The 24,055-nt window shown below is 35.8% G+C and overlaps 1 protein-coding gene across 5 annotated transcripts in view; it reads left to right on the top strand.

The window, feature by feature from the left end:
* Window positions 1-24,055, top strand: part of LOC105705079 (BEN domain-containing protein 5) — a 1,464,486-nt gene that overhangs the window by 38,557 nt on the left and 1,401,874 nt on the right. The window lies entirely within an intron of this gene.

Genomic DNA, 24,055 nt, shown 5'->3' with positions numbered 1-24,055 from the left:
AGCAGGAGATGCAATTCTCGCCTCTGATAAAGTAGACTTTGAAGTAACAAAGAGCAAAAGAGGCAAAGAAGGACATTACATAATGGCAAAAGGATCAATGTAACAAGAAGAGCTAACGATTTTATAGATCAACGAGACAGAAAATTAACAAGGACATCCAGGACTTGAACTCAGACCCGGAACAAGTAAACTTAATAAACATTTATAGAACTCTCCACTTCAAATACATAAAACATACATTACCACCTCACACCTATTCCATAAGTGACTACATAATTGGAAGTAAATCACTCCTCAGTAATCGCATAGCATTTCATAGGTTTAAATGAAATATTGGTTGGCTGCTCGTTTGTTATTTTCTTCCCTTATTCCTTCCTGTTTACATCAAGTATAATTATTGGTATAAAAGAGGTTTTCAATACCCATTACTAAACTGCATTCTAGCCTGGGCAAGAAAGCAATACTCCCATTCTCTCTCTCTCTTTCTCTTCCTTTTTCCTCCTCTTCTTTATTCTTTTTCTTTCTTTCTTTCAAAAAAAAATGATAATAATAATTTCAACCTTAATTTTACATTCGGGGGTACATTGTGTAGGTTTTTTACAAGAGGAAATGTGGGGCAGTGGAGGAAGGGTTGAAAAACTGAGTGCTGGGTACTATGCTCACTACCTGGGTGACAAGATTATTCATATTGTAAACCTCAGTGTCATGCATTATACCCCTTGTCTTCTACAATATGTTTCTCCCAAGCTGTAGTACTGTAGGTGGGCAAGAAGTGCTGGTTGAAAGATAGAATAAGTGATTTTACTCACAATTGTCTGTGTTTTCTGTCTTATATGATGCCTTCTCTTTCTCTATCTTGTGTTTTCAGGGTTCTATTGTTAACTCTTTTCTTTCAGTCTATGTGCTCTTTTTGAGTCATGCCATTAAATCTGTAGCTGTAATCTTCTGTTTCTGTCTCTGCAGTGACTGCTCCATGTCGGACTCCTCTGCTGAGTCTCAGACTCATTTATAAATGTATTTTATGTTTTTTAATACCTTTTAGTTTTGTTTCAATTATGTAATATCTTGTATTTCTGTTGATTTCAATTGTTAACTGAAAAAATTACAAAGTCTTTATAAATTTGGAGAGGAGACTTTATTTCTTATAAAGGGTTACAGCCTGCAAGGTGGCCATACTGCAGGCTGGGACGTATGCCTCTGTCAAAGACCAAAGATAGGCACTTGGAAGGAGGAGGGATTTTGGGGTGGAAGTTTGTGCTGAACAGTTTGGCTAAATATACATATTCAACAGGTTACAGGAGGAGCTATGAATATTCATGAAGGTAGTCCTGATGCATGTGTATTGAACAAACATGTATGTTACACAGGACCTGTGTTCACCCTGGGTAGAGACTTATGGTTTAAATGTGTTACAGGTGGGCTCTCTATGTCAAAAGATCTTTCAGGACATGAAGGCTCTCTAAGGTGCAGTCTCTGTAAACTGTCTAGAACCAGTCCATGGCTGGTGGTCTTCTGTATGAGAAAGTTATTGAAATCATTCTTTTGTCCAATGAAAACTGTAATTAGGGTTAGTCAGTCAGAATTTGTGAGCTGGATGAGCTATAATTGTTTTAATATTGCTTATCTCAAGGGCAGTGCTTGTTTAGCTGCTAGAGAACAAGAAAAACCTTGTGGCAGTTAGAACATAATTTATTCGTTAAGTATAGGAGTGCCTGACTTAAACTTTGCCTGGCATGGACTTAGGTCCTGTTTACATTTTGGTATCTTACTCCATAGAAGAGTCTGTTCTGTCAGTCTCATGATCTCTATTTTAAGAATGCTGGCCAGTTGTGTCTAAACTCCAAAAGAGGGAGAGTATAACAAGGCACATCTGACCTGCCCTGTCATGGCTGGGAACTCAGTTTTAAGGTTTTTCTGGGGTCTCCTGGGCCATAGGGGGCCCATTCAATCAGTGATTGGGGGGGATTTAGGATTTTATTTTTAGTTCACACAATTATATATATGTATACACATGCATATACATACATATTTGCATTGTATATGTATGTATATGTATATATGAAAGTTTCATTCACTGTGTTGCTTTTATTTTCTCCATATTGTTTTATCTCCATTTTGTTTATTTTTGTTGTTTTTGTGGTAGAGACTTCAAAAATGTCTGGTGATCTCTGGCTGTATTCCCATGTTTAACTGTGAGGCACCAAAAAGCTGATGAGAACTTTTGTGTTTGTAAGGTTTATTGACTGAGGAGAGAGTGATCAGGTTAGACCATTTCTCTGGGGACCACCAACTGTCGATATCCATTCATAAATAAATTGCTCTTAGACTTGTGATTTTTCCCAGAAGGGAATCCTTCAGCATTCTCCCTAGTGGGGTGAAGCTGGGCTGCAGTAATTCTTGTTGCTGATAGAGGGGGACTTGGAAACTTATGATTCAGTAGATAGACTTTCACTTAATCCTCCTAGTTTTAGTAATTGTATTACTTGAGCTCTCTGTAGCATTTGCCACCATTGTTTAGTCTATCTTTGAATTACCTTCCCCTTGGATTTGTTTTTAATAAAATGATATATTTAAAAAAATTCAACTTTCATTTTAGATTCAGGGAGTACATATGCAGGTTTGTTACAAGAGGGAGTACCTGTGCATGTACCCTCTGAATCTAAAAATGAAAAATTTCAGCTTTGCCTGTTTTGTTTTGTTTTTAAGAGAAAAGGTCCTGCGATACTGCCCAGGATAGAGCGCAGTGGCTGTTCACAGGTACAAGCCCACTACTGCTTAGTATGAGATCAGTAGTAAGACCTGGTTTGGTTTCTGACTTGGGCTGGTTTGCTCTGTTGCTGTTAAGTCCAGAGTTCAATGTAACGAACATTAAAGATTTTCATAAATATTTCTAGTTCTCTTCCTCCCTCTGAGTTTAATGGTATCCATGTGACATGTTTTGGCTAATGAAAAACAAGTGAAAGTGATGTGAATCACCTCTGAGTGGAAGCATTTAATTGCTGATGTGACTCATTCCTACTATGGCAATTATGTGAAGCACATGTTGATATGGCCAACATATGGAGGCTAGAGCTCTTCTGAACAAGAAATAAACTGTCCTTGTACCAAGGATGATTGTACACAACTGGAGTTGTGTAGTATATCCTGGAAAATGTATTAAAACTTATAGAAAATAAACCTCTGGTCTTTTTCCAAGCTGTGAGAAGGGCAGTTTTCAATTGTGTGATATAATGGAAGTAATCTGAAGAGTTTAAATTTTTATCATATAATCCCTCAGCCAGTCCTACTGCTTTTAGCTCTGCTGGAACTTCCATTTTCAGTGGGCTTCTAGATGTTTATAGTGAGAATCAGCCTGCTTCTAGGATTCTCCATACTCCACCATAGATTTGAACTTTGTCTATTTTTAGATACCATTTGTCTGATAGCTTTCCAGTTTCCAAAATTTTGTTACCATCATTTCCTATTCTCTTCATTCTTTGGGTTTATGTAATTTTTATTCTTTTTTACTGTCATTTTAGCATGGTTTTCAAAAGGAAGCTATGATAAATACCAGTGTTCAGCATATCAGGCTTAACAAGAGGAATGATTAATATTATTAACTTGATCAAGTTGTTTCCTCTCTGTGGTCCTTACTTTCCCTATATGTGATTAACAAATTATTTGGATTATCACCAGCATCATTTTGTCTCTAAATTTTGCAATGTTTTTGATTTTATTCTTTGGTACAGTATAGGCAATGAAACAAAAATTTCTTATTATTTACTGTTTTGAGCATCTAAAACATTTTAGGCATTATTACAAATTTCCCTCATTAATGACAAATGCATGGGTTGTTTATGACAGATTATAAATCCCTTGAAAATACCAAATGTGATTTTTACATTGTTAATTTATTCAGTAGTGTTTGTTTTTATATGTATTCTGTTATACTAAATAGTGTTATGTTGTCCGATTTCAGAATTTTCTCTGTAATCTTTTTATCATTTATATATGACTTTCAACTTTTGATAGAATATGGCATAGGAGTCTTGTTGATACATACCTAGTATTTAGTTTGTAATGAGATATTTTCATTAAGTCTTTTAAAAAATTATTTTCTATGAGTTATAATATTACTTATTTAAAATTAGAGATGTACTTACATATAAGTATGAAAGCAATGTCAAAGAATCTATTTAGAAGTATAATTTTATAATTCCAGACATATTTGAACTTCATCTACTGTTCATGTGCTTTAGAATAACTCTTGTGATTCATGGACTAGGAGTCACAGTGAAATAAGTGCATACTTCAAATCCGGGTATGCATAACTGATAGATGGTTATAGCACAATATTGTAAAATCTTTTCTTTGTGAACTTCTATAAGTATGAAAAATTGAAGAAATGTTCAAGATCAAAGTAGGTGTATTAAAAGTACTGATTAACCTAAATTCTAAACTTAGTAATGTTACAGGATGCTTGGGATATTGCTTTGCCAGCTGGAAACTTCTGTGGCCAATGGCACCTTTGCCTGAGATTTTTTGCAAAGCAAAACTTGGGCAAAGATGCCACTGGCCACTTGACCTGGTAGCTTGCTCATGGCTTGTGCTACTGGCCTGGATCCCATGCCTGCCAAGGGTGAGTGGAGCAGTGATGGGTGTGTGAGCAAGTGAGTGTGGGGTCCGACCACTGTGCATAGCCAGACATGCTGACTGCAGTGGGGCAGACAGCTCCAGGTGCAAGCTTCCTGTGAGGCTGTGGTTGGATCAGGCATTTTGGTGCCCAGAATCTTGGAAATGCCAGGAATTGCACAGCCCCAAAGAGGGCATCACAGTTCTGGCTTGGGGAGCTCCTAGACTTGGGCTCCCCAAAGTGCTGCAGCTCTTTTCTTCTTGTTGTTGCCTGCAACGTGGTGAGCAAGAGGCATTTTTCAGCCCGGTTTGTGTTATAGCTCTTTCAGCCCTGCCATTTGGTGGGTTGCAAGTTCTTGTCCCATGTCCAGGAAGAATGAGGTATGCATACAAGTAGACGGTAAACAAGACGAAGAGGAGCTTTATTGAAAGATAGAACAGCTCAGAGGAGACTTGCAGTGGATATCTCTTCTCTGTAGCCAGGCTGACCTGCTGAGTGTTCAGCTCTCCTCAGAGAGGAGACCCAGGAGTGGGTAGCTCTTCTCTGCAGCTGGTTGCCCCAATGTCTCTCAGCTCTCAGCAGAGAGGAGACCCTGTAACGGGTAGCCCCTCTCCACAGCTGATTATCCTGACGTCTGTCTGAGTCTGGGGTTTTTTGGGCTTCAGACGGGAGAAAGTGCATATTGATTGGTTCACGGGCGGACATGAGTGGGCCCAGAAAAAGCACCATAAATTTCCACTCTGGTCACAGCCTGGACCCCAGGCTGCAGGCCTTCCCCAGCTTGAAAGTGGGGCTTCACTGGGAACCCACCCCTTTCTGCCCCAAGCCTTTCTGCCTCCTGCTGCTCTTCATGGTGCCTAGGCTCTTTGTGCCAAGGGGATGCCTGCAGACCAGTGTGCCCTTGGCCTCCCTCTGGTGCTTGTTGGCACCCAAAGTCTCCAGGGGGCCAAGGTGGCAGGGGACTGGTGTGTCAGTACTGTCCCAAGCATGCACACACCCAGCCGCACCCATGGAGCACAAAGGTCCCACTCTGTCAACTCTGAAGGGTACAGGGCTTCTGCCTGTTCTTGGCTCCTGCCAGCTCTGTGGAGCGCAGCCCTGGCCGTGTCTTCCCCCACTGCAGCTAATGTCATGGCAGCAGCTGCTCTAGACCATCTACTGCTGCTGTCACTAAGTTTCACATAGTGTTGGGATACTAGTTAATTTTGAACACATCTTAATTATCACCATTCAACTGTATTCACTATTTTTAGAGACCTTTCTCTTTAAAAAATTCTCACATTAAGAAATACCCTCAGTAGACACAAAACAGTACTTTAGCTTCAACAGTGATGTGCACTAAACAATTAATTAGTATCTTTGACATCAGGAGTTACACTCTGGATCCCTGTTCATATCCAATGAGTTTCATGTTTGAAGCAATTGAACAAATTATTTTAAATTATAAAAGGGGAAATTTAAGGAAGACATAGAGGAGGAAAATCTTTCTGGTAAAGATGACAAAATAGATAAAAGAGGCAAAGGATACAATCAATTTCTCATATTTATTTACCAGATTGTCCCTAGGTTGGATTAGGAAATTGGTTTAGTGGTTTACTTAATTATAATACCACACATTTATTATCTCCCCAGCACAACTCTATAAAGTAAATGTGATCTTGATCAGGAAATGAGGCACAGCGATGTTAAGCACATTGCTATCTAGCTAGTCATTGATGGTGCTATGATTTTAATGCAGGCAGTCTGTGTCCATTGCTTTTGTATGTATATGTAAATGTATGTGTTTCTATACATATATATTGTATGTGTATATATTAAATATTTTCTAATCATTTAAAATGGAAATAGTAAAGTGCCTCTTATCTGGAACAATCTGAATCCATAGTTATTTAGTTAATTGGAAAGGTCAGTTAAAGCAGTGAATCCTAAAAATGGTACATACACACTTTAAGACATATAAATATATACTCATTCTCTAATTTTGGATGTAGGACTAAGGCATTCCTTTTGTACTATTCTGATGATTGGAATCCCATATTGTCTTTTTTGCATAAACTACAAAAATAATGCATTGTCTACATTTTCCAGGTTTGTTTTTTTAAAAGTTGAGCTAGAATTTAAAGACACTTGTAAAGGAAGTGTGTACAGAATCTTTCTAGATTGTTTTAATTTCATAAGTGTTTTACAGTTCTGTGTTTTGCACTTAACCTAAAAATTTTTAAGCTACTTGCCTTCACCTTTTTAAAATTTCCACAAGCATTCAATATTATTTCTTCATAAGTGGACTTCTTTCACAATAGTAATTAAATAGTTTATGTAATATTTAATTAAAATAATTACAATACTAAGTGCAAATGACATAAATACACCTGTTATCAGATAAAAGTGAATTATTAGAAAACAATATAAATTGGTAATAGCAGAAGTGCAGGGTATACTTGACAACAGCTTTTATCTAATATGCCCTACAATTGGCCAGAGTGTTTTACAGAGGATATGGATAATATCAGTTTATCTTGAAGTTAAGAGTTGACTAGTTTTAAAAGTGTCTATTTATATATTCAAAAGAATTGAAAGTGGGATCTTGAAGAGATATTTGCACACTTATGTTCATAGTAGTAGTATTCACAATAGCCAAGAGGTGGAAGCTACCCAAATGTTCATTGGGAGATGAATGGATAAACAAAATGTGGTATATATATACACAATAGAAATCTTAAAAAGAAAGGAAATCCTGTCACATGATACAACATGGTGAACCTTGAGGATGTTACGGTAAGTGAAAGAAGCCAGTCACAAAAAGACAATACTATATGATTCTACTTATATGAGGTGTCTAAAGTAGTCAAATTTATTGTGAAAGTAAAATGGTAGTAACCAGGGGCTGAGGGAAGGTGGAAATGGGAAGTTGTTTGATGGGTACAGAGTTTCAGTTTTGCAAAATTTAGTTTCAGTTTTGCAAAATGAAAAAGTTCAGGAGATCTGTTGCATGATAAGATGAATGTTCTTACCACTACTGAACTGTACATAGACTTAAAAATGATTAAGATGTGAAATTTTATGTGATTTGTTTTTACCAAAATTAAAGAAAAAAAGACACCTATATGATTGACCCTTGAACAATGGGTTAGAGGCACTGACAGCCCCACACAGTCAAAAATCCGCATATAACTTTAGACTCCCCCAAAACTTTACTAATAGCTGACTGTTGACCAAAAGCCTTACCAATAACAGAGTCAATTAACACATATTTTGTATATGTATTATATACTGTATTCCTACCATAAAGTTAGAGAAAAGAAAATGTTATTAAGGAAATCATAAGGAAGAGAAAATACATTTATAATACTATACTGTATTTATCAATACCACAAATTTATGTTGTCTGTTTACAAGATGAATCATCTTTCTGAGATGGACAACCACAGCTGTAGACTTCAATGTATGATACATAACAAGAAATTAATTATTTTTTTGTAGTGTCATGACTTTCCTTCCTTCTTGGGATCACTTCCAGCATCACTAGTGGCATTCCCCATGGGTTCTGTGGTGTTATTCAAAGTTTATGGTATTGCACTAAACTGAGAAAGGCTACTTTTTAATGCAATATGCATTACTAGAGAGAGATGCTTAGTGTCACATGGTGTTTTAAGCAGATATTTGCAACCCTTGAGCTCACTACAAAAGCAACAGGAGGTGACTATGAAATTATTACAGTAGTACAGTTGTACTACCATTAATTTTATGCCGTTATGATTTAACACTGCATTTTTATAATTGCTTACTTTTTTTCTTGTGAATATGCCCTGTAAGGTCTATAACAGTTTATAAGTTTTGATGAATTTTAACTTTTTATAACTAAGTTTTGTATATTTTATTTTAGTAAATTATAAAAGATACTTGTATCTACCTATATTTTATGCATTCATGGCATATCTAACGTGTTCTTTTCTCTTTCTTTCTTTTTTTTTGAGACGGAGTCTCCCCCTGTCTCCCAGGGTGGAATACAGTGACCCGATCTTAGCTCACTGCAAGCTCTGCCTCCTAGGTTCAGCAATTCTCCTGCCTCAGCCTCCTGAGTAGCAGGGATTACAGGGGCACACCACCACACCTGGCTAATTTTTTGTATCTTTAGTAGGCATGGGGTTTCACCAGGTTGGCAAGGCTGGTCTCAAACTCCTGACCTTGTGATCCACCTGCCTTGGCCTCCCAACTATTTCTGAATTTAAAAAATATTCTAGGCCACATTGTTCATCTATAGGTTTTTTAAAAATTGTCACAAATCTTCAAAAAATTTTTCAATATACTTACTGAAAAAAATCTGTGTATATTGTACCCACACAGTTCAAACTCATGTTGTTCAAGGGCCAACGGTATGTTATTTTTTGAGCTTTTTAATGGCTCACATGTGTTTTATTGAAAATTCAGATAATACAGCAAATATGCATAAAAGAAAATCACCCAAAATACATTTTCTTTAGTATAACCACTGCTAATATTTTGGTATATATTCTTCTATTCCTTTACCCATGCATATAGGTGTCTGTATGTATGTGTATACACAGTATATCTTAAAATGTATATTTTAACTAAAATGATATAAGTATGCTCATCTTTAGTTTCTAGAAAACATTTAGCTGTTTATTTTGAATATCTTTCCATATTCTCACATTGTCATGTTTATGACTGATTGTTCTCTACAGTTTGGATGTACTATGAGTACTGTAATTACTATTTTAAATTGTCCCTATTGATGGGTGTTTAGGGCTTCACAGTTTTACCTATTATAAACAACCCTGACATAAATTTTTTTGTTTATTTTAGAAATAGGGTCTCTCTGTTGCCTAGGCTAGAGTGCAGTGGTACAATCATAGCTACAAAGATAGAGGGAAGATTGGATAGCTCACTGCAATCTTCACTTCTGGGCTCAAGTGATCCTCTGGCTTCAGTCTCCCAAGTAGCTGGGACTACAAGTGCATGCCACTATACCTGGCTATTTTTTTTTATTTTTTATTTTTTAGTAGAGACAGATTCTTGTTATGTTGCCCAGGCTGGTCTCAAATTCCTGGCCTGAAGCAACTCTCCTGCCTTGGCCTCCCAAATTTCTAGGATTACAGGTATGAGCCACTGCATCCAGCCTTTTCTCTCTCTTTCTCTCTCTCTCTCTCTCTCTCTCTGTGTGTGTGTGTGTGTATGTGTGTGTGTGTAACCAAAAAGCAGTGGCCATCAAAGTTCCAAAAGAAATTATCTTCAACGTAGAATTCTATGTCCAGCCAAATTTTCAGTCAAATTTGAGGATAAAGTTATTTTTGGGCATGTAGGAAATTAGAATGTATCTCTTTGAGGCTTCCTATCTCAAAAGTTGCTTAAGGACATATACCAGCAGAATTAAAGAGAATATGCAGAAAGAAAAAAGTAGATTTAGTCTCAGATGATAGTGAAAGAAAACTGGAAGATAATGACTAGGCAGCAGGCCTAGAGAAATATCAGCCCTGATTAGAGCAGAAAGATAGAAGGTTATTGGAAGAACACCTTTAAAGAAAAAAAAGAATATTCCTAACCATCTATCCAGCGGATGGAGAGACAGGCTGAAGTTTTTTTTTTTTTGGTGAGAAAAATTAGAAAGCCAATTGAAAACAATAGAAATAAAATAAATGTAGCACAAATAATATTTTTAAATGACATGAAAAAATGTGGTACTATTTAAAGCAATTGATGGAGGGTGAGAAAAGAGAACACATTTTACTATGATACAAAAAATATTCTTCTTCAGATGGTCTATTGGCTGTGGCATTGGAGCCATAAAAAAGGAAATGCTGTCCTAACATACCATCTGGTCCTGCAGTGAACTATTTTTCTATTTTAAATGGTGCCGATTGATTTATAATCAAGTCTTAGACATAGCATGAAAGTTGTAATTATGTCTACAGAAGATAATATAAAAGTAGAAGAGCACAAAACGAGAGTTGAAGCTCATGGAAGGTGGGAGGTGAAGCCCATGGAAGACGGGAGGTGAAGTGAATGAAAGATAGAGGGAAGAATAAGAACAATAATATATTCATTTGACAGTGAAGAGAGTTGAAAAGCTATTAGTGTTAAGAAGCAAGAATTAGAAATATGAGTTACTATTTAAGTTTATAAAGGTAACATAAAAAATATTGGCAGAGGGAGGTATATGTGTATACTGAGTAAATTGGCTAAAGGCTAATCTGTTATGGAAGGATATCATCACAATATATCTTCTGAATTGGGAAGTTAAGAAATTGGGATGAATACATACTATTTAGAGATATGAAGGAGATCATTTTAGAAGAACTAAAGTCAGAAATGGTTGAAAGAGAACTGGGGCCAGGGATGGAGAAGAGTGGAGCTGCCTATCATTAGTTTAAAACTATGTATATATGTTTTGCTTGTTAAAATTAAAAAGTAACATAGGAACTATATATTCCTTCAAGGATTGTTTGACATCCTTCTAAAGCTCTGTGATACTGATGCCATTTTGTAGCACAAGTTTAAGTAAATCTGGAGGTGCTTTATTTTGAGCTTTTCAAGCAGTGGCATGACATGAGAAAGTGTTCTCTATACTTAATCAGAAAATGGCTCAGGATTTCCAAAACTGAGGACAGTTTTGCTTGGATTACAAAGATGAGAAAAATGGGTTACCCAGGGATTTTCCTTGTTAGAGGTAGTTTTCCTTTTTCAAACTATCATGGCATTTTATTTATAATCTCTACTAGGATACTTAACAATTTCTATCTAGTGTAGTTATTTATGTCAATATACATTTTAACTCCCAAAAGGCATGGATACAGGGAAGCCCTTAATATGGGCCAATAATGCAGTCAATCTACTAGAATACTAAATACATGGAGAAAAGTGCTATGCATATGCTCCAACATAGGAAAGATGGTTGGGCAAGACTTGTCTGAGAAAAGAATGATTGAAGAAAAATTCTACAATTCAAGTTAAAAAGACAAATAAGAGAAATTCTAGTTGTTATTTGGGTCTGTTTTGATAAGCCCTTCCAAAATGAAGCCTGTTTGTCTTCTTTAATGTGTCACATAGAAGGAGCTGGTGAAATTAGCAGGTGGCTGAGATGAGCCCAAGCAGGTCAGCCTCACAGCCATATCCAAGCCAGTTCTCTTAAATGGACAAACTGGCACCCCTTACCCTGCCTTTCAATGCATGCATCAGGAAGACTGTGAAGACATGTTAAATATAAGAAACAAAAGTCAAAAAAGGTTACCATGGCTTTGCTTTTTGTTTTGGTACTTGCAGCAGCAGTAGTAGGAACAATAACGGTCTTAGTAATAGTAATAACAATAACAGAAGCTATCAGGCAGTGAGCACTAAATGTGCAGAAACCATGCTAGGCATTGTAGACAAAATACTGTTAATCTTTCATTGATCCTATAAGGCAGGTATTATCTTTGTTTTACAGTTTTAGAGGGGTTAAGTATCTTGCTTAAAATATTATAGATTGTAAATATTAGAGCTAGGATTTCAAATGTGGTCTCTTTGATTACAAATTCTGTGGTATTTCCAATATAGCAAGTGGTAAGACAGGAGTGTGCAAACCTCAAGAGTCTGGATCTTAGTTCTGTAGGCTAGGAGAAAGTGTTATAATTTTAGATAGGTAGAACCTTTCTTGACTATTATGTCAAATCACTTGCTGTGGAATTTCATTGGTTATTTGCTAGCCATTTTCTCAATATTGATCTGATGTCCTCAAGCCTTTGGGGAATTTTTTATACTTGCCCTGAATTTACACCATTTATGCAAAGTGGTAAATTTGCAGAACTCTTCACTGCATGCAAATTAGTACTTTTCCAAGTAGTCGAATGGTACAGAGTTTGTATGAGTTTTATTATGAAATAGAATTTCATTTTAGCCAGCAATACTGTATTTAAGGGCAGAGTTGCAGTTGTTTATAACTGCCACTGATTTTGCAATGTAAAAGGTATTCTTAATATTTTATCTTATTTTCTGTAATGATTATAAAATCAAATATGTAAATATGCTTTAGAATAGTAATTGCATTTCAAATTTGAATTTGTTTTATGCAGTTATTTAATCTGAGTTTCATTAAAAGAGAATAGTTTCTATAGCAACTACCACATCATTTGATATCTTTGGAACCTCTGAAATATGGAACATTTTTATTAAAAATGTATATAGTGTATGATGTAGACTTCTATACAGGTTTAGATGTTTACAAAAATATTTCCTGCGTATTTATTTTTTCCAGGTTTTGTGAATTTCATTCTTTCTATTCCAGTGTTTTTTCCCTTAAAAATTTAAAGCATATGTATTTAAAAATAAAATGTCAAAAGAATTCAATGAGGAGGTGGATATTGGAGAGGATAGTAGGAGTAAGTGTGAACTTCTTTCTGAATGAACTCCATCAGCACACATGTTACTTCCTTCTAGGAGAAAACCTGTTAGTTTATCTCTTCTGAGATATCCTATTAGGGTCATGAAAATCATTTCTAGAAAAAGATGATGACATGGTATAGCATCATGGGAACTACAGTTAAAATAAAATAGAATGCTAGATCATCAGTACCAGATTTCTGTTCCTAGGGTTTATTAATAATACTTTGATTTTTAAAAATGCAATGCTGAGGAGTACACAGTGCTCTTGCCACTTACCAGCTGAAGAAAGACTATTTCCACACTTGAAAATAAATACTGCTATCTGAAATCTATTCCTTGAAGTTCTCTTATATTTGGCCTCATTTGTATCAATGGATTTGTCTAAGTTATACCCTCACATCATTGCTAAACATTTCCTTAAAATTTGTGTCCTCCATTTATTTGTATTTAGTTATTATTATCTTTTGTATATCACCTGGTTTTACCATACATATTTTTATTTATTAATATTTTCTCAAAAATCACTATTAATCAATTCTGTTTCCCCTCATTGAGCTTCCGCTAACTTGTCTACGTGTTTCTGGTACTATGGAGTACTAAATTGAAAGCAATGAAACTTTCTTATGTATCATTGCTCTCCTGTCTAATATTCTTTTAAAGAGTCTAATGACTCTCCAAAATGTGTTTTAAAGAGTATACTTAAGATACCTTCATAAGACATATTCTTACAAGTAATATATAGAAGTTAAAATGTTTTGCTGCCATAGTAATAAGAAAGTTATCTTTCTTTCATGAATAATTTTGTTCCACTCATTTGTTCTGGTGTTCTTACCAATAAATAATTATTATTTATCCACTCTGCAGTACTTTTAAATATCTCTTGTTCCCTTCCTGCAGTCTCATAAAATCCTCAGTAAATTGAAAATTCAGCAAAATCATGTTAAAGTAGCATTAACAAAATCCTTGTCCTATGCAGGCACTTTCTGTAATGCCTTTAGGAATACAAGATGTAAATGTGGATGATTGAGGGATAGATCATATATATATATATGTGTGTGTTTGTATATATAATATACAACATATATTATACATAACAATATTTCTATATAATATACAATATTGATATACCATACAATTATTTGTGTTTAATATATATTTATAATTATATATAACATATAGGATAATATATAACAATATATGATTGTATGTATATAAAATAGAGAAATCATGTCTAATATTTTAAAACATTTTAATACTCTTACACATATTCTCTAAATCAGTATTTCCCCAAGAATTTTTCTGTAATTACGGAAATTATCTACTATATCTGAACTATCTAATATGGTAGCTGCTTGCCATGTGTAGCTATTGAGCATTTGAAGGGTGGCCATTATGAATGAGGATCTGAATGTTAAATTTAAATATTATACTAGGGCTGCTGTTTATGGTTGTGCAGATGGTTTACTTTACAAGGGGTCGCAGACAAGGGGTGATTAGGGGCTAAAACCTAGCGTATGTTTGGGTTGACAACCTGTGAACCCAGGCAAAGAGCTGTATCCACTCAATGGCATCTGTCTCTAATTCATAAAAAGGCACCTTATGGGCTTGCAGCAGTTCTGTGCACCACTATCGGGTGGTGGTTTTCACTTCAGATCTTGGTTCTGCCACTTAATGGCCATGTGATCTTGGGCAGGTTAGTAACCTTTCTGGGCCTGATTTCCTGCTCTATAAAATGGAGATAATGTTACTTACTTTATAGAGTTATGATGAAGATTAAGCAACGTACTACATGTGAAGTATTTAGAACATATGTATGATAGTCCCCCTTTATCTGCGGGGGATATGTTCTGAGACCCCCAGTGGATGTCCGAAGCATAGATAGTACTGAACCCTATATACACTATGTTTTTTCTTCTACATACATATCTACAATAAGGTTTAATTTAGAAATTAGGCACAGTAAGGTATTAACAACAGCAATAATAAAATAGGACACTTAAAACAATAAACCATCATAAAAGTTGTGAGTGTTGCCTCTTTTTCAAAATGTCTGATTGTACTATTCTCACCCTTCTTGTGATGGTGTGAGATGATAATATGTTTGTGTGATGTTGAACTCCTAGCCTTAAGCAATCCTCCCACCTTGGCTTCTTGAAGAACTTAGATTACTACTCAGCCATAAAAAGAATGAAATCATTCATGACTTTTGCAGCAACATGGATGGAATTGTTGGCCATTATCCTCAGTGAAATAACTCAGAAAACAAAATATCAAATACCATGGGTTGTCACTTATTAGTGGGAACTAAACAATGGGTACACATAGACATATAGAGTGGAATAATAGACATTCATTGGAGACAATGAAAAGTGGAAAGGGTGGGATGGACATGAGGGTTGAAAAACTGCCTATTTGGTACAATGTTCACTGTTAGGGTGATGAGTACACTTAAAGCCCAACTTCACCACTAGGCCATATATGCATGTAAAAAACCTGCACTTGTCCTCCTTAAATATATAAAAATAAATAAAAATTTAAAAAATGCTTGTGAGATGAGATGAAGTGAATGGCTTGGTATCATTCATTTCAGTGGATCCCTTGATAAGAAGTCTTCTTTTATTCTTTTTTTTGTTTTTATATTTTATATATTTTATTGCACTTTAGGTTCTGAGGTACATGTGCAGAACATGCAGGATTGTTGCATAGGTACATACATGGTGATGTGGTTTGCTGCCTCCATCCTCCTGTCACCTATATCTGGCATTTCTCCCCATGTTATCCCTCCCCAACCTCCCTACCGGCCACTGTCCCTCCCCTCTTCCCCCCGAAAAAGACCCCAGTGTGTGATGCTCCCCTCCCTGTGTCCATGTGTTCTCATTGTTTAACACCCACCTATGAGTAAGTACATACGGTGTTTGATTTTCTGTTCTTGTGTCAGTTTGCTGAGAATGATGGTTTCCAGATTCATCCCTGTCCCTACAAAGGACACAAACTCATCGGTTTTTATGGCTGCATAGTATTCCATGGTGTGGATGTGTGCCACATTTTCCTTGTCCAGTCTATCATCAATGGGCATTCAGGTTGGTTCCAAGTCTTTGCTATCATAAATAGTGCTGCAATGAACATACATGTGCATGTGTCTTTATAACAGAACGATTTATAATCATTTGGATATATACCTAGTAATGGGATTGCTGGGTCAAATTTAATTTCTATTTCTAGATCCTTGAGGAATCGCCACATTGTCTTCCACAATGGTTGAACTACTTGACACTTCTACCAACAGTGTAAAAGTGTTCCTATTTCTCCACATCCTCTCCAGCATCTGTTGTCTCCAGATTTTTTAATGATTGCTATTGCAACTGGCATGAGATGGTATCTCAATGTGGTTTTGATTTGCATTTCTCTAATGATGAGTGATGATGAGCATTTTTTCATATGTTTGTTGGCCTCATGTATGTCCTCTTTTGAAAAGTGTCTGTTCATATCCATTGCCCACTTTTGGATGGGTTTATTTGTTATTTTCTTGGAAATCTGTTTTTGTTCTTTGTAGATTCTGGATATTAGCCCTTTGTCAATTGGGTAGATTGCCAAAATTTTTCCCAATTCTGTTGGTTGTCATTTCACTCTAATGATTGTTTCTTTTGCTGTACAGAAGCTCTGGAGTTTCATTAGATCCCATTTGTCTATTTTGGCTTTTGTTGCCAATGCTTTTGGTGTTTTAGTCATGAAGTCCTTGCCTATGCTTATGTCCTGAATGATTTTGCCTAGGTTTTCTTCTAGGGTTTTTATGGTGTTAGGTCTTATGTTTAAATCTTTAATCCATCTGGAGTTAATTTTAGTGTAAGGTGTCAGAAAGGGGTCCAGTTTCTGCTTTCTGCACATAGCTAGCCCGTTTTCCCAACACCACTTATTAAACGGGGAATCCTTTCCCCATTGCTTGTTTTTCTGAGGTTTGTCAAAGATCAGATAGTTGTAGATGTGTGGCATTGCCTCCAAGGCCTCTGTTCTGTTCCATTGGTCTATATCTCTGTTTTGGTACCAGTACCATGCTGTTTTGATTACTGTAGCCTTGTAGTATAGTTTTAAGTCAGGTAGCATGATGCCTCCAGCTTTGTTCCTTTTGCTTAGAATTGACTTGGCTATGTCGACTCTCTTTTGGTTCCTTATGAAGTTTAAGGTGGTTTTTTCCAGTTCAGTGAAGAGGGTCAATGGGAGCTTGATGGGGATAGCATTGAATCTATAAATGGCTTTGGGCAGTGTGGCCATTTTCACGATATTGATTCTTCCTAACCATGAACATGGAATGTTTTTACATCTGTTTGTGTCCTCTCTTATTTCCTTGAGCAATGGTTTGTAGTTCTCCTTGAAGAGGTCCTTTACATTCTTTGTTAGTTGTGTTACCAGGTGTTTTATTCTCTTTGTTGCAATTGTGAATGGCAGTTCCTACATGATTTGGCTCTCGTCAAGTCTGTTATTGGTGTATAGGAATGCTTGTGATTTCTGTACATTGATTTTGTATACTGAGACTTTGCTGAAGTTGCTTATCAGTTTAAGGAGATTTTGGGCTGAGACGATGGGGTCTTCTAAATATACAATCATGTCATCTGCAAATAAAGACAATTTAACTTCCTCTTTCCTAATTGAATACCTTTATTTCTTTTTCTTGCCTGATTGCTCTGCCTGGAACTTCCAATACTGTATTGAAAGAAGTGGTGAGAGAGGGTATCATTTTCTAGTGCCAGATTTCAAAGGGAATGCTTCCAGTTTTTGCCCATTCAGTATGATATTGGCTGTGGGTTTGTCATAAATAGCTTTTATTATTTTGAGATACACTCTGTCAATACCTAGTTTATTTAGAGTTTTTAGCATAAAGGGCTGTTGAATTTGGTCAAAGACCTTTTCTGTGTCTATTGAGATAATCATGTGATTTTTGTCTTTGGTTCTGTTTATGTGATGGATTACGTTTATAGACTTGCGTATGTTGACCCAGCCTTGCAAGGTCAAACTTCGTTGCATCCCTGGAACGAAGCCTACTTGATTGTGATGGATAAGCTTTTTGATGTGCTGTTGCAATTGATTTGTCAGTATTTTATTGAAGACTTTTGCATCTGTGTTCATCATGGATATTGGCCTGAAGTTTTCTTTTTTTGTTGAGTCTCTGCTAGGTTTTTGTATCAGGATGATGTTGGTCTTGTAAAATGATTTTGGAAGGATTCCCTCATTTTGTATTGTTTGGAATAGTTTCAGAAGAAATGCTACCAGCTCCTCTTTGTATGTCTGGTAGAATTTGGCTCTGAACCCATCTGGAACTGGGCTTTTTTTGGTTGTTAGGGTATTAATTCCTGCCTCAACCTACAGCCCTTGTTATTGTTCTATTCAGGTTTTTGACTTCTTCGTGGTTTAGGCTTGAGAGGGTGCAAGTTTCCAGGAATTTATCCATTTCTTCCAGGTTTACTGGTTTATGAGAATAGATGTGTTTTTAGTAATCTCTGATGGTAGTTTGTCTTTCTGTGGAATCAGTGGTGATATCCCCTTTATAATTTTTTGTTGCATCTCTTTGATTCTTCTCTCTTTTTTATTAATCTGGCTAGTGGTCTGTCTGTTTTGTTGATCTTTTCAAAAAACCAGCTTCTGGATTTATTGATTTTTTGAAGGTTTTTTTGTGTCTCTATCTCATTCAGTTCTTCTCTGATCTTAGTTATTTCTTTTTTTCTGCTAGGTTTTGAGTTTTTTTGATCTTGTTCCTCTAGCTCTTTCAATTTTGATGATAGGGTGTTGATTTTAGATCTTTCCTTGCTTCTCATGTGGGCATTTATTGCTATGAATTTTCCTCTAGAGACTGCTTTAAATCTTCGTATAGGCTTAGTACTTTCTGGTGCAACATGTTGACATCAATTCAAACATTTTTTTTTTAAATTTCTTCCTCTCACAAATTTAATTCCTTTTCCATCTTGACTAAGCATTTTTCACACATTGTGGGTGTATCCTTTGTAGTTTGAAGTTTGACAGCAAAACTAGCACAAATTTCTTTTTCTCTCCATTGTTTCAGATGGAAGATTCCTTCTTTCTGCATTTCTTAGTGACCTTACTGTATGATTTCTTTTTTCTCTCCTTATTATGTTGAGAACTTTCACCTTTTTAAAGGAAGCTCTTTATGACTTCTTTTTGGCACTTTATGACTTCTTTTTATTCGAATTCCCAGCCTCACTACTCTTGTGCTTTAGAACAATTATTAAGTAAAATAAAGATTACTGGAACACAAGTACTGTGATACTGCAACAGTTGATCTGATAACTGAGGTGGCTTAAGTGACTAATGGGCAGGTAGCATATGTAGTATGGGTATGCTGGACAAAGAGATGATTCATGTTCCAGGTAGGACAGAGCAGGACTGCACAAGATATCATTATGCTACTCAGTATAGCACATAATTTAAAACTTATAGATTGTTTCTAGAATTTTCCATTTAATATTTTTGGACTAAGGTTGACAGGGTAACTGAAATGGCAAAAAATGAAATCACAGGTAATGGGGAACTACTGTAATGTGCTTAAAGATTTTGTCAATTGTGTTTGAATAATTTAATACTTTAGTAAATTTCTGTAGCATTCCCATACTCATTCAACTTTGCCTACTTTGTATCAGGACAAGGAGATAAAAGGCAAACACTCAGTCCCTGCCTTAAAGAGGCTTACACCTGATTAGAGATGAATAGTTTCAAGGAATTATATAGCTTTTATAATTAGCTTACTGTCACATTATAGTGTAGGAACTGATTTGGAGAGTTGAGGTGATATCTCATTGTCATCATTGTCATTTTGACTTGCATTTCCCTAATAATTTATGATGTTGAGCACCATTTTTTTTCCCTGAGACAGAGTCTTGCTCTTTCATCCAGGCTGGAGTGCCATGGTGCTATCTCGGCTCACTGCAACCTCCACCTCCTGGGTTCAAGTGATTCTCCTGCCTCAGCCTCCTGAGTAGCTGGTATTATAGGCATGCACCACCATACCTGGCTACTTTTTGTATTTTTAGTCTAGACAGGGATTTCGCCATGTTGACCAGGCACCATTTCTTATACCTGTTATCCATTTGGATGTCTTCTTTGGTGAAATGACTATTCAGTTCCTTTGCTCACTTTTAAATGGGATTATTTGTTATTTCACTATTGAGTATAGCCATTCCTTATATATTTTGATATTAATCCTTTATCAGATATTTGGTTTGCAAATATTTTTTTCCTGTGCCATAGGTTGCCTTTTCATTCTGTTGAACATTTCCTTTGCCGTACAGGAGATTTTTGGTTTTATGTTGTCCCATTTGTCTATTTTTCCTTTTGTTGCTTATGTTTTTGGTGTCAGATACAAGACGTCATTGTCAAGAGCAATGGCAAGAAGTTTTTCCCTATGTTTTCTTCTTGGTATTTTATGGTTTCAGGCCTTAGATTTAAGTCTGTACTCCACTTTTGGGTTAATTTTTGTATATGGTGTAAGATAAAGGTCCAATTACATTCTTTTGCATTTCTCAACACTATTTATTGAAGAGACTACTCTTTCTCCATTGTGTATTCGTGGTACCCTTGTCAAAGATGAAATTGCCATATATGTGTATGTTTATTTCTGGGTTCTCTGTTCTGTTCTATAGGTCTATGTGTCTGTGTTTTTATGCCAGTAACCATACTGTTTTGACTATGACAGCTTTAAATCAGAATCTTGAAGAGATATCTGCATTCCCATGTTCATTGCAGCATTATTCATGATAGTCAAGGAGAGCAGCTTAAATGTCTATCAGTGGATGAATAAAGAAAATATTGTATAGTCATACAATGGAATATTATTCAACTTTTTAAAAGAGAAGGGAATCTGCTATTTGCAACAACATGGATGAACCTGATTGAAGGACATTATGCTAAGTAAAATAAGCCAAACACAGAAAAACTCATACTTCATAAACCACTTAAATGAAGTAAAATAGTCGAAGCCATAGAAACAGATAGTAGGTGGTGGTTGCCAGAGGATGTGGGGAGGGGGAAGTGGGAGTTATTCGTCAAGGGTAAAAAGTTTTAGTTATGCCGGATAAGTAAGTCCTAGAGATATACCGTATAGCATAGTGTCTGTAGTTAATGATACTGTGTTATATACTTAGAACTATGCCAAGAGAATAGATCTTATGTTAAATGCCTGTATCACACACACACACACACACACAAAACCCACAGATACATACACACACACACATAAAAAGTGCAGGAGGAAACTTTTGGAGGTGATGGATATGTTTATGGCATAGATTGTGATGATGGTTTCATGAATGTGTACTTACCCCCAACTCATTGAGTTGTAAACATTACATATGTATAACTTTTTGTATGTCAGTAATACCTCAATAAAGTGATTTAAAAGAAATACTGCTCTTATTTTAACCAAGAAACTTGTCAGCCTTTTTCCTATGGATAGTTTAATATATGTGAGCTCTGTGAATTCAAATACTGTTGCTTGTCAGTCCACACTTCTGAGTACTTATGTTACTAGAAAGAAAAGTCATGCTATTCAAAAGCAAATACAGATGGATTTTGGTCATGTATGTCAACTTGGGTTATGTTTTGGCTGTATATGACAGAAAACCTTAAAATAACAATGGTTAAAACGACAGACATTTATTTCTCTCTCATGTAAAAGAAGTCTAGAGTTAGGCAGCTCAGAGCTAGTTGTACAGTGTCACTTTTTCATGAGAGACTAGGGCTTCTTTTTTCTTACTCTGCTATGCTGGCCTTCATGCCATCAAAGATAACTGTTGGCGCTCTAGCCATTATTTTCACATTGCAAACTGGAAGCCAAATGAGGCAGGAAAGAATGGACAATAGGATGCTTGCTCTTTCTCTTTTAAAGAGTCTTCTAGGAATTTCGAATCAAATTCTGTTTGCATTTAATTGGCTAGAACTTAAATACCTGGAGAAACTTAGCTGCAGTATACCCCATGTTCTTGAAAAAGCCCTGGGAAGTATATATTTTAGTAGGCATGCTATCCAAGATTCTGCCATTAAGAAAGAAGGTAAAAATGGATAATGAAAGGCAACTTTTAGTTCTGCCAAAACATTGTTAGAATGGGTAAGTGAGTTGATAGTTTTTGGAAAAATCACAATTGCACTTTAAATAAAGTCATATAGAATTGGCTTTCACTCTGTGTAGGTAAATATTTGAAAACATGTCACTGCCCCAAATAATTTTTCTGTGTGAAAGATGCAGAAAATCGTTGCATCTGTGTATGTATATGAATGTGCAAGACTCTAAATTACTTTTATGTCCAATGCTTTAAAAATACTCTTTTGTTGAGCCATAATAGATTTTTTTTCAAGGAAATTCTGATGGATTTTTCTTTTTTTTTTGAGATGGAATCTCGCTCTTGTTGCCAGGCTGGTGTACAATGGCATAATCTTGGCTCACCTCAACCTCCACCTCCTGGATTCAAGTGATTCTCCTGCCTCAGCCTCCTGAGTAGCTGAGATTACAGGTGCCTGCTACCATGCCCAGCTAATTTTTGTGTTTTAGTAGAGACGGGGTTTCACCATGTTGTTCAGGCTGATCTTGAACTCCTGACCTCAGGTGATCCAACCACCTCGGCCCCCAAAGTGCTGGGAATATAGATGTGAGCCACTGCGCCCGGCCCTGATGGATCTTAGAGATAAAGTATATCCCATGTTCTTGAAAAGACCCTGAAAAGTCTACATCCAGCAATTACAGAATAATAAATGTAAGTAGTAAGCAGTATGGTATACTTCTCTGCCTTATTAGTAATCAAATAAATGTAATTTAAACCAAAACCAAGATACAATGTTTACTGTATGGAGTTAGCAAAAATGAAATACATATTAAGGCCTTATGCTTGTTAGGGTGGTCTCGCATATTTCTGGCTGTAGTATAAATTAACGGTATAATCTTTTTGGATAGCAGTTTGGCAATTCTATTAAGAATTGTAAAATTGTTTATACTAATTGGCTCAGTAGTTTCCTTTCTGAAAATCTACTTTAGGAAAATAATCATGAATAAGTAAAAGGCTTTATGATAATAGTTAATACTTACTGAGTGGTTACTCTACGCTAGTATTGTTCATAACCCTTTACATAATATTTACAAAACACTTAATGATATAGATACACTATATCATCCTCTTCCTCACTCCCATTTTATACTTGATTAAACTGTCAAGCGAAAAGTTAGATTTTCTCACTGTTTCTCTGCTAAGTGGAGATGGTGGGGGTTGACATCTGAAATTTGATACTAGTATCAAACTCAAACTGTTGTTTTGAGTTTTCAGCCGCAGCATTTACAGAAAGGGATAATAGCAGAATAGGTAAGAACACTATAGAACTTGCTAGAATTTTATGCATTTATTAAAACCTTCATTTTTGAAAAGCTAGGGTTAATATGCAATGTACTTAAGTTAGATGCAGAAACAGGATGCGATTTTATGTCAAGCAATTATAATTATGTAAAAATATAACTCTGCTTAGAAATTAAGAAAGAAATACACTAAAATATTAATCATTGTAATAGACTAATGGGGTTCTGGTTCAATTATTTTTTCTTTGCTTTCTAAATTGCCTTGAATGAGCATGTATGGCTTCTATAATGAAGAAAATTTAAGAAGAGTATTGTAGAATTGACCAGTAGATAAACAAAGCTGTCAAAGAAGCAGCCCAACTTCCCTATTGTATTGCCCCTTTTTGTGATCTCATAACTCTTTGCAATGTGCAGTCTTTCCTATAGAAAGATTGAAAAATGACATTATAGTTAGCTGAGAATATGTATACCTTTTGCTATTTATATTAATCTTTATAGAGTGGATGACTTGGTAACCAAATGGTTTATTGGGACTTAGAAAAGGAGGTTATTTAAGTGAAACTCAATGTCTTTATTTTGGGTATATGGCTTTTGTTCACTTGCTTGGAGTTTTTAGAACTCGTAGTTCAGTTAAATATATTTGGGGAAAAGGGACTATCACTATTAAGAGGTTACATAAATAAAAAGTATTGAGTGCTAGTTTGCCTGATAGTCTTGTGTGATAA

Source organism: Aotus nancymaae, unplaced genomic scaffold, assembly GCF_030222135.1.
Source record: "Aotus nancymaae isolate 86718 unplaced genomic scaffold, 86718_ANA_hifiasm-v0.15.2.pri h1tg000007l, whole genome shotgun sequence".
Taxonomy (NCBI): domain Eukaryota; kingdom Metazoa; phylum Chordata; class Mammalia; order Primates; family Aotidae; genus Aotus; species Aotus nancymaae.
The sequence above is the reverse complement of the archived record's forward strand: the minus strand, read 5'-3'. Positions and strand labels throughout refer to the sequence as shown.